Consider the following 277-nt stretch of genomic DNA (forward strand, 5'->3'; position numbering starts at 1 on the left):
GGAAGGTATCAAATATTCCTAACGGGGGGGTTCGAAGGGAATGCATAAAGATAAATATAGTTAGAGTAAGATATATTTTATAATAATTACTTCTCTTATACTGACCAATCTGAATATGGCGGAGAGATCAAAGCATATCTTTGTGCAATGCTTGTAGTTGAAAAACAAGCTAATGCACTTAAAAACTACTTTTTTATTCAACATTCAGCCATGGTTCTGTCTTATCAGCTTAACACAAATCTTTCTGTACATAACAATATAAAAAATGTATGACTGA

Source organism: Penaeus monodon, chromosome 21 (genome assembly GCF_015228065.2).
Source record: "Penaeus monodon isolate SGIC_2016 chromosome 21, NSTDA_Pmon_1, whole genome shotgun sequence".
Lineage (NCBI taxonomy): Eukaryota > Metazoa > Arthropoda > Malacostraca > Decapoda > Penaeidae > Penaeus > Penaeus monodon.